The 12,196-nt window shown below is 40.1% G+C and overlaps 1 non-coding gene across 1 annotated transcript; it reads left to right on the top strand.

Annotated features, from left to right (window-relative positions):
- The first annotated feature begins 11,734 nt into the window (after positions 1-11,734).
- On the top strand, positions 11,735-11,808 carry Trnat-ugu (transfer RNA threonine (anticodon UGU)). Its single transcript has one exon. It is a non-coding gene; the product is annotated as a tRNA-Thr (tRNA).
- Positions 11,809-12,196: the final 388 nt, after the last annotated feature.

Genomic DNA, 12,196 nt, shown 5'->3' with positions numbered 1-12,196 from the left:
GATGCTGGATGTAGTCCTGTGGAACGGCTTGCCATGCCATTTCCACCTGGCGCCTCAGTTGGACCAGCGTTCGTGCTGGACGTGCAGACCGCGTGAGACGATGCTTCATCCAGTCCCAAACATGCTCAATGGGGGACAGATCCGGAGATCTTGCTGGCCAGGGTAGTTGACTTACACCTTCTAGAGCACGTTGGGTGGCACGGGATACATGCGGACGTGCATTGTCCTGTTGGAACAGCAAGTTCCCTTGCCGGTCTAGGAATGGTAGAACGATGGGTTCGATGATGGTTTGGATGCACTATTCAGTGTCCCCTCGACGATCACCAGTGGTGTACGGCCAGTGTAGGAGATCGCTCCCCACACCATGATGCCGGGTGTTGGCCCTGTGTGCCTCGGTCGTATGCAGTCCTGATTGTGGCGCTCACCTGCACGGCGCCAAACACGCATACGACCATCATTGGCACCAAGGCAGAAGCGACTCTCATCGCTGAAGACGACACGTCTCCATTCGTCCCTCCATTCACACCTGTCGCGACACCACTGGAGGCGGGCTGCACGATGTTGGGGCGTGAGCGGAAGACGGCCTAACGGTGTGCGGGACCGTAGCCCAGCTTCATGGAGACAGTTGCGAATGGTCCTCGCCGATACCCCAGGAGCAACAGTGTCCCTAATTTGCTGGGAAGTGGCGTGCGGTCCCCTACGGCACTCGTAGGATCCTACGGTCTTGGCGTGCATCCGTGCGTCGCTGCGGTCCGGTCCCAGGTCGACGGGCACGTGCACCTTCCGCCGACCACTGGTGACAACATCGATGTACTGTGGAGACCTCACGCCCCACGTGTTGAACAATTCGGCGGTACGTCCACCCGGCCTCCCGCATGCCCACTATACGCCCTCGCTCAAAGTCCGTCAACTGCACATACGGTTCACGTCCACGCTGTCGCGGCATGCTACCAGTGTTAAAGACTGCGATGGAGCTCCGTATGCCACGGCAAACTGGCTGACACTGACGGCGGCGGTGCACAAATGCTGCGCAGCTAGCGCCATTCGACGGCCAACACCGCGGTTCCTGGTGTGTCCGCTGTGCCGTGCGTGTGATCATTGCTTGTACAGCCCTCTCGCAGTGTCCGGAGCAAGTATGGTGGGTCTGACACACCGGTGTCAATGTGTTCTTTTTTCCATTTCCAGGAGTGTGTGTGTGAGAGAGAGAGAGAGAGAGAGAGAGAGAGAGAGAGAGAGAGAGAGTTTAAGGTGAGCACAGTCTGTCAGCCTGCATTGTTGAGTAACACATTGACATCTTTGGTTATCATTGAATCTGATATGTGATCTAGACTCCTGTGCATTGAGGGTGAAATGGATCTGTACATTTGCAGTGCCTGTCCAATAGCAGATGATGATAAATCTGTATCAAATGAACCGTTTGATACCATTTATCTTCTAATGATGATTCTTTGAAATTCACATACCTGAAAGGGAGCTTTCACAATTATTATACTTTTTATTTACTTCTGTTTATTACAAAAAACAACATAGACACTGCTGATCTACAACTTCAGTTCCCACATTGTAATACTATATATTTCTGTCAGTTGATGCTGACAGAAATATCCAGACGTCCAGATTCACGCTAAATTAATCATCTTCATTGTTAATAAAATTAGGGTATATAGTTATTAGAAGGACAAACTAAACACCAAGCAAAACATTAAGTAAGTTTTAAAAATCAATATAGTGTGCTTGTTTCAGGCCAATCAAGAGGCTACATTTTAGCTGGTCAATGACTTTTCACATGTGATAAAAAATGTGCCAGTCTTCTCCAAGTAAAATTTCTGGAATGTAGTTGGTCTGAAACCATTCATCGTGAATCACCAGCAACCATTTTCGATATTTTGTGAACTGCATGGAGGGGGATCCTCCAGACACGTGTCCAGGTTCTCTCTGATTCTATGGCAGGAAGCTAGAAGGCAGTCGAGAGGTATTGGTGGGAATAAAGCTGTGAGGGTGGGTCATGAGTCATTCTTAGATAGCTCAGTTAGTAGGGCACTTGCCCACAAAGGCAAAGGGCACAGTTTCAAGTTATGTGTGGAACGCAATTTTAATCTGCCAGGAACTTTCAAATCAGTGCACACTCCATTGCAGAGTGAAAACTCCTTCTGCTTGGTCAGCGCAACAGAATGTCAATCCTAAGGGCCCGGGTTCAATTCCCGACTGGGTTGGAGATTTTCTCTGCTCAGGGATTGGGTGTTGTGTTGTCCTAATCATCATCATTTCATCCCCATTGACGCACAAGTCACCAAAGTGGCATCAAATCAAAAGACTTGCACCTGGCGAATGGTCTACCCGATGGGAGGCCCTAGTCACATGACATTTACATTTTACTCCTTCTGCAAATGCGTACCATCATACCACTAGAAACAAGCAGGATGTTAAGACTGAATATAACACAAATAGCTCCTAACTTATAAAACTGAATTATTTCAATATTCTTGTCCATGTTAAAGAGCAACAGCCTTGCCACAGTGGATACACCAGTTCCCATGAGATCACCGAAGTTAAGTGCTGTCGGGTGTGGTTGGCACTTGGATGGGTGACCATCTAGGCCACCATGCGCTGTTACCATTTTTCGGGGTGCACTCAGCCTCGTGATGCCAATTGAGGAGCTGCTCAACTGAATAGTAGCGGCTTCAGTCAAGAATACCATCTTGCAACCGGGAGAGCGGTGTGCTGACCCCACGCCCCTCCTATCTGCATCCTCCACCGAGGATGACATGGTGGTCGACTGGTCCTGGTAGGCCACTCGTAGCCTAATGACAGAGTGCTTTTGTCCATGTTAAAGTTCAGATTTGTAATTGATTATTAGAACATTGGTTCTAGTGTGTAACAGAATGTTTGAAGTTAATAATACTGACACTGAATTTTAACAGTGGTGATGTAAAATTAGCCTTAATTTGGGGATTTGAGAACTTATTTAATGATAAAATATATACTGCTACAAGCGATTCACAAGCCATAAGCCACACAAGAAGTGAAGTATAAGAGCACAGTAACGGGTTCAGAAATACATTTAATTTTAATTGAAATCAGGGAAATATCAGACATGATTTTTATAGTACTGGCTCTCAACAGTACATTTATTAATGCAAAACATCAGACAATGGCTCATACATGATATAGTACTTTCTGTATGTTTGCTTCCATTTTCTGCTGGTAATCCTCAGACACTACAGGGTGGACTATTAAAAGCAGCAATGACCTCTAGCCATATAAGATCTTACAGCTAGGCCACTCATTTACAGATACTTTTACCATGAAAACAATACCATAGCTTTACCTATAGACTAATGGCAGGCTGCAAATCAAGGAAAAAAATTTTAGTGGGAATTCAAATTAAAACTTCTTTCAGATAGTACTTCATTACAGATAACTGCATCATCTGCAAAAAAACCTGATTTTACTATTAATATTGCCTGAAAGGTCATTAATAAACAATATGAACAGCAATGGTCGCAACACACTTCACTGGGGCACACAAAAAGGTACTTCTACATCTGATGATGACTCTCCATCCAAGATAACATGATGTGTCCTCCCTACCAAAAAACCCTCAATCCAATCACAAATTTTACTTAATACACCATATTATTGTATTTTTGACAATAAGTATGGGTGTGGTACTGAGTCAAGTGATTTTCAGAAATCAAGAAATACTGCTTCTATCTGGTTACCTCGATCTAAAGCTTTCAATATGCCAAGTGAGAAAAGTGCAAGTTGGGTTTCACATGCTCTATGTTTTTGAAATGCATGCTGGTTGGCATTGAGAAAGTCATTCTGTTTAAGATACCTCATCATGTTTGAGCTCAGAATATTTTCTAAGATTGTACAACAAATCAATGTCAAGGATATTGGACAGTAGTTTTGTGGATCACTTCTACTAACCTTCTTGTAGACTGGTGTGACCTGTGCCTTTTTCCAAGAACTGGGCGTGGTTTATTGTTCGAGAGTTATACAATAGGTTATAGTTAGAAGATGGGCTAACTCATCTGCAAATTCAGTATAAAATCTGACAGGGATTCCATCAGGGCCTGGAGCTTTGTTCAGTTTCAATGATTTCAGCTGCTACATCATCTCATCATTGCTCACATTATTTGCAGTACACATCAGAAAAAGGTATTGATTTGCAGCTGGCATGCATGCAGTGAGAGACAGTACATCATCAATTTTTTCTGGTTAATCAGAAGTGGCTTTCTGTATTTTATTGGCAGCTGAAATGGATCTGGTTCAATAGGTCTTTCTTTCCTCTTAATTATCCTTTCCCCTTAATATGAGTATCTGCTGACATGAGGGTTCTTATACCTAAACAGCAGTGTTTCACACTTAGCTTGAACAGATCTTCAAACTCAAGCTTAAATAAAGTAGCTTCACTGAACCAGATAGGATCTCAAGATACGAATAAGTTAGATTTAGCGGTTAATGTCTTATGGTTATCCAGATTTCTGAAGTCTTCTCTACCTATCTTGGTCTGAATAAAAATTTTTGGACTTGCAGATTTTACAGCTCCTGCCCATTGCTGTGTCATGTATACTACTAGATGTCTGTTTTTGCATACACTTTGATGTGATCAAAATGATGATTGCATGGGAGGCTAGTGGACCTACCACATGGAAATAGTGCCGGACAGATACAAATCTTTTGGTAGCAACAAGAGTGTGCTATCATCCAATGATGATGCTGCCACACAAAAGTCAACAGTGTGAGTTGATACCACAGACATTAGCAATGTCTTGCTGCAATCCACAACAATAAATTGGAGGTGCTCCTGAAGACATGTCCTTTCTCTCAGCACTCCAGCACCTCCACATGGAGCTTGATATAGAGCTGAGCCTGGAGTTGCTCTGCCCAGTTTGTGACCTCTGATGAAACTGTCAACAGTATCTAGTTAGGACACCAGTGCTATTCATGCCTTGAATGGAACTGTACTTTTGTTAATGTTGAACTTATACTTCAAGAGAAGATTTTGTAATTATGTGCATCAAGTGATGATTTAGTGTTTAAGCACAGTTGTAAATATTTGACACACTCCTGTGGCAATGAATTGTATAAAGTTAAGTGAAGCTTTTTATCATTTTTGTAATGAAGTGAAAAAATGTTTCCTATTTTGTAGTTCCAATCAGCCATCTCCCAGAGCAATCACAGAACCCACAGTTATGACCGGGCGATTGTAATTCTGTCAGGTCATTACAAAGAGACCTTTCCAAACCAATAAAAGCATGATTCTTTGCTGGACCTTGTAGTTACTGATGAATATGTGGAGGTAGTTTCTTTGAGGATTATTTATCTCTAAGTATTTTATAAAGTATCTCTCAACTATGTCTGATCCCCTTTCTCCATCTTCCTCACTCCATATATCTCTTATCTGTGTCACAGTGATGTATATTCTAGTTACACATCTATATTCTCCTCTTGTAAAATACTGGACCAGCTATTAGTTTAGGTATGGGCAATGTTTGTTGCATGTTCATTGCAATTATTTGGTGCTCTTTTGGATTTTCTTGAGCCAGAAAAGTTAAAGATGCAATCAGAGTTTTCCAGCTATCAGCATTTTTGAGACAATTCAGACTGTTTCTTCTTTTCTGTAACATCTGCTGCATGTAATTTTGGGTTATTCATCACTATTAGTAATGCTTCACATTTTGAAGAGTTGTCACTTTTTGTTGTTTGAAGCCTGTGCTGAATTTTGTCACAAAGATTTTTCTGAATTTACTTTCCAATGTAGATGGAACGTATGTTTCTTTGCAGTAATCCAAGTATTTATCCTAAAATAAGGATGCAGTTGTGTGGTCACATTCCAAATACGTTTTTTTGTGGTTCTGTTGCTTTCTGTAATGACTGTTGTATTTTGATATTACACTGAGAAAATCTGTGACACCTTGTGCAGCCCCATCTTGAAATTTATGTGGATAGTTTCAATGTTTACCTGAAATAAAAGCATATGAGTTTATATTTTGATTCCTAATATAAATATTTCAACAGTATTCTATTTGGTAGAAATGAGTAACTTGTAGAACAGTGTAACAAGAATGGAAATTCCCAGATGGAGCAATATGTACAAAATAAAGAATGGCGATCATGCACTTATTGCAGACTGATGTATGTATGAAGCATTGAAACACATAACAGGAAACACTATCTGCACTAGCTTTCAAGCTCTTGTTGCTCTGTTTGTAGTAAAAGTACACACACACACACACACACACACACACACACACACACACACACACACACACACACACACACACACACACACACACACACACACACACACACACACTCTCTCTCTCTCTTCAGGGTTATTCATTGCTATTCAAACACTTCACATTTAGAACAGATATCTCTCTTTCATTAGAAAAAGAGCAAGAGCTCAAAAGCTAGTGTGTATTGTGTTGTCAATTACATGTTTGTATGCTGCACACATCAGTCCACTACCGCTTAGTGGTTGCCTTTTCCTTATATTATATATTATGGTATAGTATAATATACAGAACTCATTCATATCCTTTTAGAACTGAAAATCCCATTCTTATTTGCTGTTGTAAATTCCTCACTCTTCTTGCATGTTTCTTCCATTCCATACTCTTCCACATTGTATGAAAACATAACAGTATTAGACAATGATTTCTTGGTAGTTTTTTTGGACAGCTGTGAAAGAAAGCAAGATAAGATAGAAAAATAAATAAATTTATAAGATATTAGTCCACTTATGTTTAAAAAATTTAAACAAACCTCTATTTTACTCAGCACTGGTAGTACCACTTCTGTGTAGCTCATCAGGTGAGTGTTCTGGGCATTAAAATTTCCTATGTTCAAAAAGAATGGAACAAGTTTTCTTCTTTCCCAAGTGCTTTTGTCTAGCAGTTATCTGAGCAAATACAGGGACAGTTGTATTGGTTTTGGAAGACACGTACAGCTTATCAGCATTACGCCAATATTTGATGTTCATTTTTTGTCATTCATCAGTATTTTGCTTTCCTTTTCTTGAAGCTTTTGGTTTCCAGGGTGATTCTTCATTTACTACACATATTTTATGCTCCAATATGAAGGGCAAATTAGTGTTAGAAATTGTGTGAGGTATAGTCACAAGCCACACAAAAAATTACTTAGTGTTGAAATGATGTTAATTAAAAAAAGTATTTTTGCAAGAGTGTTATCTGTAAAACTATATTATTACAGTGTTAAGCAGTCACTGTATTATAACCATAAAATTCCCCTTCAACACAAAAGATGGTGATCAAATTTGTAAGCTATGTTAACAGAAAATCACAAACCACTCAACAATGGTCAACAGTATTGAACACATTCATATATGTTTGACAAATAAACCACTTGCAGCTGTATATGAACCTTTATTTACAGGATCATGATCAGTTTCATGATACCAAATCACATCCTCAGGTGTACATCTAAACAAGATACAAAATATGCAGTCAACATTATGGTCCAAAAATGGACACCATCTTAATGATCTAAGTCATTTGACAACCAGTATGAAATACTTACCCATCAGTAAAACATTAAGACCATGATTTGGGAAGGAGGGGGATTCAACCTTCTCAAAACAAAATACTGTTACCAGCAACAAGAAGAGTGTCACAGATGAAATGCACCAGTTGAAAGACTGATATATTAGAAACATATTAACCTACAATGAAAAGAACAAAATAAGAAATGGTTCAAATGGCTCTAAGCACTATGGGACTTAACATCTGAGGTCATCAGTCCCCTAGGCTTAGAACTACTTAAACCTAGCTAACTTAAGGACATCACACACATCCATGCCCGAGGCAGGATTCGAACCTGCAACTATAGCAGCAGCAGCAGCACAGTTATGTACTGAAGTGCCTAGAACTGCTCAGCCACAGTGGGTGGCCAACAAAATAAGAAAAAGTCCCAGTTTGTAATGGTTAAAGCGAAATGGGTGAGAATAAACACTTCATTCCAGGAAATGGCCGACAGCATTCTTCCAACTGCCTCCCCATGCAGAGCCGCACTGCTAGTCAACATACTAAAGTGTGTCACAGTGGTGGGCACCGGCATCACCATATACATAAGCATGGAAAGTTATAAACATTTCCATGTGTATCCAGATATCATGGGAATGACTGAGGTGTCCATTACACAATAGTACCATACAAATTACCATGTAAAATATTTCACCATAAAACAAAATAGACCAAATGCAAGAGCATATAAATGTGGAAACAGTTTATTTGTCAACTATGGATTACTTCATCTGCAGTTGCTCACAACATAAAACTCACTGAACTTTTATACATTTGCTGAAACATCATCTGAGCTGGAACTATAGCTTGCTAGATGCCAAGATCCATCATTGTCAGTATCAAAAGGATCAGACTCTTCATTTCTACTACTGTTACTGACAAATATTAATTGGGTATATGAAGCAGTTTCAGATGTTCCTGAGCCTGAGCTGTCTGACAGTTTGCTGTGGCTTTTGACTATGTACCTTTTCAAAATATCACCAGATGGCAGGGTATAAAATTTCACTTCATCATGTCTTGCCCCCTGTTGCAAAAGGCAGAACTTTTTCAACAGAAGATAAAGAGGGTATCATTAGGAATGTTGCAATATGAGAAAATCAGTTTTGAAAAAGTTGTGGTTTATAACTATATCCCTGTGACCCCTTCAATTAATGAGTCACATTGATCTTTATGCTGTACCATGCATATATTATGGTTTTTTGTTCTGTATCTTTAGTACTCACACTATGTTAGCAGAGTTTCCATAAAAAACAATACCATAATTAACAATGGAGTCAAAGTAACTTGTATGTGTTACTTTTAGGTGTTAATGTCAGTTGTAGTTGATAATATTTGCATTGCAAATGCAAAGCTCATCAGTTTGTTGACTATGTACTGAATGTGTGCCTGCTATCTCAAGTTTTAATCCAGATTTAATCTTAAGAATTGAACAGAATTTATTTATTCTGTATCTTGGTTGTTGTGAATGATCTGAACATTTAAAAATTTTGATTGTTTGGTTTTGAATTCCATATGTAAGTCTTAGATATGTTGGATTCAACCCATTCTGCTGAAACCATGTTTCTAAGTGTGGCTCAATGGCTCTGAGCACTATGGGACTCAACTGCTGAGGTCATTAGTCGTTTCTAAGTGTACTGAGGATACTGATCAAGAGTTATTCCTTCTTTTCTAGTGCCTTTGTTCAACATCAGCACACGGTCAGCATGGTTAGTTTAAGGGGTGGCCGGATGCCCTACCTGTCACCATACCGTTACCCCTCCGGGATGGAACATGTGTTCTCCAACTGTCTGTGTGTAGTGTTATTGATGTGAAAGTGAATGAAAGTTTTCAGAATGTTTGTGTGGGTACCAGCCTGGTATTTACCTAGTGGGTTGTGGGAACCCACCAAAAAATCACATCCAGGCTGGCTAGCCCACTGACCTTCATCATTTATCTGTCAGGTAGACTCAATCTGGGGCCCGTGCATGTCCTCATCCTGGAAGCAGCACTTTAATATGCATGGCTATCCAGGTGGGTCATACTGATCAATCATTTAGAAATTTTTTCTGCATCTTAATTTTCAGTTAACATGAAATTATCATCTGCAAATACAACTGATCCGGAGCTGGCATTTAACAGTAAACCATTTCCATAGAACTAGTTGAGAATAACGAATTATTTAGGAATAAAGGGGATGACTCACCTCAAGGCAGAAGTGCTCCATCGTCAACGGATATACATACAAAAGGTACAGAGCTTTACTTTGCTAGCTTTTGGAATGGACTTCCCCTACAGCTTGAGAAAGGAATTCCATTCCAAAAGCTAGCAAAGAAAAGCTCTGTACCATTTGTGTCTGTATCTGTCAATGACACAGTGCTTCTGCCTTTAGGTGAGTCATCTAATTTATTCCTAAATAATTTGTTGTTTACACAGAAGTGAAATTTTCCAGGCTGAATAATAATTTACTCCATTTAAAGTAATGCTAAATTTTTCTTTCTGTTCTATAAGTAGGGTTTAAGCAATTATAGGGCACTGCCCCTAATGTCATATTTGACAAGTGTGTAAATAAGCAATGTATGGTTTACAGAGTCAAAAGCCTTTGTGAGACTGCAGAAGAGTTCTGCCACCTTATTGCTCTTGTCTAATGATGTATTTATTTTTTTCAATAAAACTGTTTACTGGATCTATGGTGTTTTTCCCTTGTTGACAACCAAACTGACTGTTTAGGATAATGGAATATTTTTCAATGATGTTTTGAATTGGGGTAACAGCAACTTCTTCGAATATGTTATATATGACAGAGAATTGAAAGAGGATGATGATTTCCAATGACCAAGTGTTTTAACTATAGCATATTTCAGTACTTCTGGGAAGCAGCCCTCTTTAAAATATTGGTTAATTACCGGAGCTAGTGGGTGTGCCATTATGTTGCATACTGCTTTAGTAACTTAGTGGGTATTCAATCCTAACATGCAGAATTTTTGTTTATTAATGCTAAGACTGCATTTTCTATAGCCTTCAGAAGACTTGAAAATTATGTAAGGTGTAGGATATGTAGAATTATTATCAATATAAAAGGCATTTACTTTATTGTGATAATCTGCTACACTGAAATCAGACTTTGCTACATTTATAAATAATTCTTTGAAGTATTCCGGTATTTGAGTTGGACTTACAATAGTGATTCTGTTAGATTAATTTTTGAATACCTTGGCTGTAAACTTTAACACCTGATTCAGATTAATTGACTGACCCCAAGCAAGGGCCATCCACACAAGTGGGAAAGGGGACACAGTCTCTCCCCCACCCCCACTTTCTTTCAAGCTTCCAGGGAAAAGAAAAAACTTATAGTTTACTCTGGTGTATTATTTCATGAAAATGGTTTAAAAGTTGGTATTATGCAAGTTTTTAACGGGGTCAGACTTGGAACATTTTATAGCTACTTACTAGTTGCCATTCACCTTCAAAAATATTAAACAACATTAAATGATGACTAACTGGAACCCTCAGCTGCCGACAGGTGTTGTTGATATACCTCGATGTGGACAGCTGAAAATGTGTGCCTCGACTGGGACTTGAACCCGGGGTCTCCTGCTTACATGGCAGATGCTATATCCATCTGAGCCACCGAGGACACAGATGAATTGCGCAACTGCAGGGACTTATCCCTTGCATGCTTCCCATGAGACTCACATTCCCAACTGTCCACAATTCTACCTATGTAATGTACCTTATAGACATTTGCCCATTCACTTATTACTCGCGCACGCTTTGGCGATTCCCGTAAGAGTTTGGGCAAGCTGTGCGCATTCGCACAGATGAAGGTCAATGGCTGGGTAGCCTTTAACTATGTATATGAAGACAGTAACTGTTCTCGAAAGAACAGATACTGTAGATGACCATACAGCTTTTCCCTGGAATAAATGATGACTAGCTGGAACCCTCAGTTGCCGACAGGTGTTGTTGATATACCTCCATGTGGACAGCTGAAAATGTGTGCCCCAACCAGGACTCGAACCTGGGATCTCCTGCACAGGTTGCCCAAACTCTTACGGGAATCGCCAAAGTGTGCGCGAGTAATGAGTGAATGGGCAAATATCTATAAGGTACATTACATAGGTAGAATTGTGGACAGTTGGGAATGTGAGTCTCATGGGAAGCGTGCAAGGGATAAGTCCCTGCAGTCGCGCTATTCATCTGTGTCCTCGGTGGCTCAGATGGATAGAGCGTCTGCCATGTAAGCAGGAGATCCTGGGTTCGAGTCCCGGTTGGGGCACACATTTTCAGCTGTCCACATCAAGGTATATCAACAACACCTGTTGGCAGCTGAGGGTTCCAGTTAGTCATCATTTATTCCAGGGAAAAGCTGCACGTCATCTACAGTATCTGTTCTTTCGAGAACAGTTACTGTCTTCATATATAAAGAGCATTAAACATTAAACATGTTCCATACCCCAAGTCTAGCCCTCCCCCTCTACAAACTATAAAGTGGGTACCCTTGACCACATGGCCCTTGTTTCATTTTCATGGTTTAAAATTACCTTGTTATTTACCAACAGTTTTCCGAACTTGATAACATTTCTATAATTTTATAGAGCCTAACATATCCAATGAAATTGGTATTTTTATTATATTTTAATTCTCCATGCAGCTGCCTTTTCTTT

The sequence above is a fragment of the Schistocerca cancellata genome, chromosome 4, assembly GCF_023864275.1.
Source record: "Schistocerca cancellata isolate TAMUIC-IGC-003103 chromosome 4, iqSchCanc2.1, whole genome shotgun sequence".
Lineage (NCBI taxonomy): Eukaryota > Metazoa > Arthropoda > Insecta > Orthoptera > Acrididae > Schistocerca > Schistocerca cancellata.
Note: the sequence above shows the minus strand (reverse complement) of the source record. Positions and strands in the feature narration are given on the sequence as shown.